Consider the following 6191-nt stretch of genomic DNA (forward strand, 5'->3'; position numbering starts at 1 on the left):
GAGACCCGCCAGTGGAAAACGTGCCCACGGGATGAAGGGGGTAATAATCGAGACCCTCTCTTGGGGGGTGCGGTTAGGGGGTCACGTTCGCCGTACATTTTCTATAGATTTCTATAGGATGCGGGGGCACGAACGGGCGCACGCACACGCGTGTTACTGCGCGGAGCGCTCCCTGGCCCGGCGCCGCCGTGCCGCAGCTCTCGTCCCCCGGTGCTCCCGCCCGGCCGCCGCTGCTCCCGGCAGCTCTCCCTCCCGACCTTTGGACGGGAGCCGGATCTGCCTGCAACGCCAGACCGCGGCAGAAGCGCTCCTTCTATACAGATGGACTCACGTATAGAGGCACATACATATAAAAATATGTCTATCTCTAATGTAAACACACTGCTGTTGGCGCTGCCCTCGGGCAGCCCTCATCCCCGCGGGGCTCAGGGGGTGACATTGCCAGAGGATTTGCACCGGTGCAGCGTGACCGGCCGCAGCAACCCCGGGACGGGGCGGGGCGGGATCCCCCCCGCCCCCCCGCCCGCGTCCCTGCGCGCCGGGCGCGCCCGCGCAGCCCCCGCTCCCCGCCGGCGGCGGCGGCACCGACAGCCGCCTCCCTAATCCCGTCTCACACTGGTACGAGCACAGGGCCGGCAACGTGACCCGACCTGCTGCCACATCACAGCCGCCGGGCTGCACCGGGCGGCCCTGCCCCGCCGTCCCCCGCTAGCAGGCGGCGGCACCGGGCGGCACCGGGCACCCCCGGCACGGGCTACCGCGGGCCGTGCCCCTCCGGCCCCGGGCAGCCCCGCGCCCCCCGCCCCTCGCCCCTCGCCGGGCAGCCCGCCAGGACCCTCCTGCCCGCGGAAGGACGGGGTGCCCGAGGGAAGGGGATGCTCTTCTTTCCCGTGCCCCGGCCAAGGCGCTGTCTGTGCGTGCGTGCGTGTCCCCGCGAGTGCGTGTCCCGGCCGGCGTGTCCCCGCGTGTCCCCGCGTGTGCGCCGTGCCTGCAGCCGGCGCCGCATGTGTGCCCTGCAACGTGCGGGGAGCGCGGCGTGTGCGGGGAGCGCAGCGGCCCCGGCCCCACGTGCGGGGCGGGGGGAGCGGACACCCCCGGCACCACCACCCCCTCTCAGCGCCGGGCTGGCGGCTTTCTCTCCGGTATTCCCGGCGGGAAGTGTCAGCTGAGGCGATCCATAGCGATCTGTTTATCCCCGCCGCCAGCGCTGACCGCTTGCTTTTCACTTGGTTTAGTTCTGCTCCCTCCCTTCCGCGGGCTCCGGCTCCTGGAGGTGCGTGACCTCCAAACCCGGGCTCCCACAGAATCCGGGCTGCTGGGGGAGGCGGGGGAATTACCCCAATAAATACCAAACACTCCCTCTGCCAAAATAGAGACGGGAACCTCACATCATTCCTGTCTAAAGATCGTGCTTTGCAGGTATTCTGGCCATAAGGGTAACTCGTGATTTTTGTGTGCGGGGGGAGGGGGGGCTGCCGAACCGCACTGCCCGTCTGTAAAGTGCGAATGAGGTTTTAGGAGCAGCGAAGGCTCTGATGAGGTGTTTGAGGCTCCTGCTTGGCAAGCAGCAAGCGGCACTGCGGGCTTGTACAGCTCTCTCCCTGTTAAATTGATGGCATTTCCACACTGTCCGAAGCTAAACCGGGGACAAAAAAAAATAGCATACCTTTGTGCCACGTGCATATGGGTTATAGAGGTGGGGGGTCAGAAGGAAAGGCTCGTGGGCTGCTACAGAGGTGGGTGGGAGAATCTGCTGCTGCTGCGGAAAGCAAATGGTTACACAGTTGTCATAGAATATTACACAAATGTTCACAGAGTCATAGAATATTCTGAGTTGGAAGGGACCCACAAGGATGCTGGAGTCCAGCTCCAGACTCTGCACAGGACAATCCTACCAAGTGTCTGAAAGCATTGTCCAAATGCTTCTTGAGCTCTGTGAGTCTTGAAGCTGTGGTCACTTCCCTGGAGAGCCTGCTCCAATGCTCAACCACCATCTGGGGGAAGAACTTTTTCCTAATATCCTACCTAAATCCCCCCTGGGACATTACCTTGGGTAAGCCTGGACTGCAGAGCAGTTCCCTCGGGAAGGAGGACCACAGACTGCAGGGGAAAGTTGCTCATCGAGGACATATTGGTTGCCCCATGTCAGTCATCCATGCTGGACATCTAAGGAAGAGCTGCAGGCTCTCTTGTTAGTCAGTGGAGAGAAACAGGCAGCTTCAGCATGAAATATCCCTACTCCTCACTGGAGTGGTCCTTGAAAAAGTATCAAGAAAACAGGCCAAGTAAAAGGAGCTTAACCCTGAACTAAAGCACCCTGAACTGGAGACCTTTTGAGGGAGTGCTGACAAAAAAGGAGGTTGAACTCTGAAAGAAGAGACAGTTCCCTGCAGGTGATTGCTCCCATGGGCAGGACAGCAGGGCTTTGCATGGTTTCTGTAACTAACACACAGGGTGGGGAGCAGGGAGGGGGTGCAGTGAGCATTTCTGGAGCAGCCTCCTTGTGGAACACCTGGAACATTTCTGGAGCATTTCTTTGCCAGCTTCATCCTCACTGGAACAACCTGCAGATCTTCAAATTATGGAAAGAATGTTGAGGGTGAGACTCAGCTTCTAGGAGAAGTCCTAATTCTGGGATTCCTCTGGAACCAAGTGGGAACGGAAATTGAAAATTACCAAAGACTCAAAACATGAGCCGAGACAGCTGGAGACTTTGCAAAAGGAGTTCAAGCAACATCTGGAAACTTCTAAGAGTTTTATAAGAGGTCACCTGGAGACAAGGATAAAAGACTCCAGTGTCCAGAAAGAGTGCTAAATTCTTCTGGAAGATTCCCAGTTTAAAAAGGCAGGATGGATCAAAGAGGTGAGCAGCAGCATAAGTATCATGCAAAATAATATTTTCCAGAAAATAAGAGGCACAACAAAAGCTTTGGTCAATTTATAAGCTGAGATGAACTATAGCAAAGAGTTAAGAAATGGAGAAAATCAGTGAGAAAAAGATATAAAAGGTTTGCAGGTTGCTGCAGGAAAAAACAGCCTCCTGCTGCACAGAAGCTGGCCATCACACAGTCTACCACCATCATCCACCAGCTTTCCAGTCTCCAGGAGAAAGGAATCAGACTATTTGTCCCAGCTGAATCAGTGCTAAAGCCATGGTGTTTGAGGAAAATGCACCTTGTTCAGTTCCATCCAGAACCACGTCATGAGGGAATGGTTCTGAAATGGGAGGCCTAGGAGCCAATTTGATGGGGTCAGCTCTTATGTCAGTGAGCACTTGCCTTCAGGAAAAGAGATTAAATTATCTAGTCTGGCTGTATGACTAGAATCAACCATCAAATTAGACAAAGCTTGTCAGCTGTGTGCCACAAAGTGGGGGACAAAGAGAATTCAGCTGAAGGATTATTTTGGTTGGATAACAAGGTATTCAACCAGGGGAAATTGGACATTGACCTAATAATAGATTTTTCAGTGAGGGGATGACCAGATTGAGATCAGGGAAAAAGGGAAAGGTAAGCACATAAAAATCTGAGCTGGGTCCCACAAAAGGTCCTGGAGTCCAGGAGGAGATGCTTTGGGAGGAGCAGACAAACATGAACACAATGCAAGCTTCCTATGCCAGTCTCCCAGGTCCTGGTGGCCTGCAGGGCAGAGACTTCCTGAGCCAGAAATGATACCTCTGTGTTTAATGGGAAGCCAAAGATGCCCTAAGAGGCTGAGGAATGTGCCAAGTTTTTAAATGATGGGCTGCAGCAGAGCACTGAGCCAGTTAGCAGGCAGTGGTGAGAAAGTGGTCAGTCCTGTCAGCACAGCACTGTAGCTATCGAGGGGACAAGAAAAGAGAACTTCCACCTCAGAGAGTACCACACACACCCAGCATATGTAAAGTAAGAGAGACAGGGGCCATGCAAAAACAGAGCTGAGCTCAGAAGCAGAAATAAAATAGCCTGAGTGTGGGAAGGTGGTAGGCCAAGAGAAGACACAACGTGCATCGAGCCCTTTGCAGAGTTGCAAAATGAGGAAATGGGGGGGAGATCCAGCTGGGGGACAGAGTCAGGACCACGTTTTTGTGGAGGACTGGTGCAAAAAGCTTACCAGGGGGATAATGGTCACACTCTGGTATACTTTGGCCCATCTTAGGCCATGTGAAATGGGTGATGCCAGAGATGGGCCAGTCTCCCAAACCAGCCTGTGGGCTAACAGTGACCGAGCTAATCAGCTTGTAGTGGATAGTGGTGACAGGAGAATGTAGACACTTCCCAAACCTGGGGAAGTCAGAAACAAGGCACTGGAGCAATAAGTAAGGCATGGTGATGTCCTGATAAACACCAGGAACTGTGCCTTATTCCATCAGTTATTCCAATCAGAAATTCCCTTTTAAGGTGTGTTTCCAGTGAAGCTCCCTGTTGGCAGGTAGCTGAGAACCTGTCCTTCCTTCGGGGACAGTAAAAAATAAAGGTGACTCCACATTGAGGTCACTGCAAGCCCTGACCGATGGGAGAGTCTGAAGCCTGCCTGGAGTCCTGGGACCTTCAGAGACTCTTCCCCAACAGGTCAGTCAGACCTTGGGTATGTGTTACAGAAAGGACCTCCATCTGTCTGCTGGATGCCTTCCAGGAACATCAACCAGGAGCAAGTAAAACAACCTTCCCCTTAAATTCCCCCTCTGAAGTCCCTGGAAAGAAGCTCTGTCTGAGCATGAAGGCCCCTTGGATGATGGGTTCAGTTTGGTCAGTCACAAGAGATCTGAAATGTGTATATCAACAGGCAGAAAAGACAAAGAAAAAGCAATAATAGAAAACTGCTTTCTCAGCAAAGCCCAGCCTGGCAGTTTAGTGATGGCTGGGGGCTTATGTAAAGCCCCAGCTGCACTAGAGAGGCTGGTGGGGAAGGTAGGGCACACCATGCCAACAGGAGGCCTTGGATGGCCTCAACCTTCCAAGAGGTCTGTTGTGCTTAGGCTATTTATGGGTACATGCAGAGACCTTTGAACAAGTGGTAGGTGCGTGGACAACGTGGCCTGTGATAAGTTCAAGGCTGACACTCTCTAACTGGTCCCAAAGGAAAGGGAGTTGTTCCAAGAGCAGGTGACTTCAGCCTGCTGCACCAACTGGTGATGGGGAATTTCCACTAAAAAAAGCAAAAGTGAGACTGCCCGGAGCTGCAGGTCCACAGGACTCTGCTCCTGTTACAGAAGGAGATGTGCTGTTTGTAGATGTGCTAACATTGCAAAACCTTGCTTGGGCACAGTGACAGAGGGAGAGCGTTTCAGTGGCCAGCAGAATGAGATTTAGCAGTTTCCATCTGTGCAATTCTTGCCAGTGGTTAAATTTACTGATGAGCTCTGCTGGTATTTGCACAGGAGGAACAGTGTAATCAGTGTACTGATTTGTACAGGGGTGTAGGCCATAAATCCCTGCACTAACTCATTCTGTGGGATTCCCAAATGCAATTTGGCCAAGTCTTTAGGAAAATGGCAATTTTGCAACTGCACAATTCACTACACCTCTGGTCGTAAGTGGAGTAGCCAGGATGGGGAATCCAGGCAGAACCTTTGGGATGCAGTGCAACAGTGTCACAGCAAGCTGATTCTTCAGAGGGATGAATGCAGAGAGGGAGATGCTTGTTTCCTCTCAAACCACTTGTGGATGTGCAAATACTTCCAGTTCACTCAGGAGAACCAAGGAAGGGAAGTGCCAGAGGAGAAATGTGGGCTCCTGAAGGTTCATCACAGGAAGAATCCCAGTAGGATACAACTAGAAAATGAGCTGGGAAACTCCACTGTCCTAGAGCACAATTACATACTTTTGGAGCACAATGGAGTGATGGATACTAAGGGAAAAGCATTCTGGTCATGGTGGAAAAGTCTGGAGTGAAAGGTCAAATAAGACACATAAGTTCTAGTGCATGGAAACTACCTATAGAGCACATTGTTAGGTGGTGTCTGGAGCAGGAAGTTCTGAGATTATTATTTTAAAAGCTGGCAAATGTTTTAAGCCACGCTGTGTTTCCAACAAGCCTTAGCTAAGCTAAGGGAAAAAGTCCTACATTGGTTAAGAATCAGGAAGTATGTAGAGAATGCATGCAGGAGATAAATGCCCCTATTGCAAATAACAGTCCCACAGAAACACAGAGACACCCCACGAAACAGTATCTGACAGACTCATCCCATTAATGGGCTGCATTGCCTGGTG

The sequence above is a fragment of the Agelaius phoeniceus genome, chromosome 5 (assembly GCF_051311805.1).
Source record: "Agelaius phoeniceus isolate bAgePho1 chromosome 5, bAgePho1.hap1, whole genome shotgun sequence".
NCBI lineage: Eukaryota > Metazoa > Chordata > Aves > Passeriformes > Icteridae > Agelaius > Agelaius phoeniceus.